Here is a 368-nt window from a genome sequence, read left to right as displayed (position 1 = left end):
GCAAAGGTGAAATCCACTGAACATACTGTATACAGTATAATCAAATTGATGCACATTGCCTTTAAGCCACCGTGTGAACCCCTTTTTAAATAGACCTAACGTATAGTACTTATCATGTTAGACTACCTATTTATTTTAGCTTACTGATCCAAACATTGAAAACATAATGACTGATTGAAAACATGCTAATGATTATACATTTCTTACACCATCTTTATGGTTGATGTTTTACGTGAATGGTGCATGAACTTTTGAGTTAAATTCTCACGTCTTTCGTAATAGAAGGAAGGACTTTCCCTTTAAATAAACCCGCTTCCTTAATAGTAAGCTGGTCGCAACTAAAAAATACTTTCATTGCTTCCTGGTTG

This window comes from Atractosteus spatula, chromosome 5, assembly GCF_055471065.1.
Source record: "Atractosteus spatula isolate fAtrSpa1 chromosome 5, fAtrSpa1.hap1, whole genome shotgun sequence".
Taxonomy (NCBI): domain Eukaryota; kingdom Metazoa; phylum Chordata; class Actinopteri; order Semionotiformes; family Lepisosteidae; genus Atractosteus; species Atractosteus spatula.
This window is presented reverse-complemented; position numbering follows the sequence as displayed.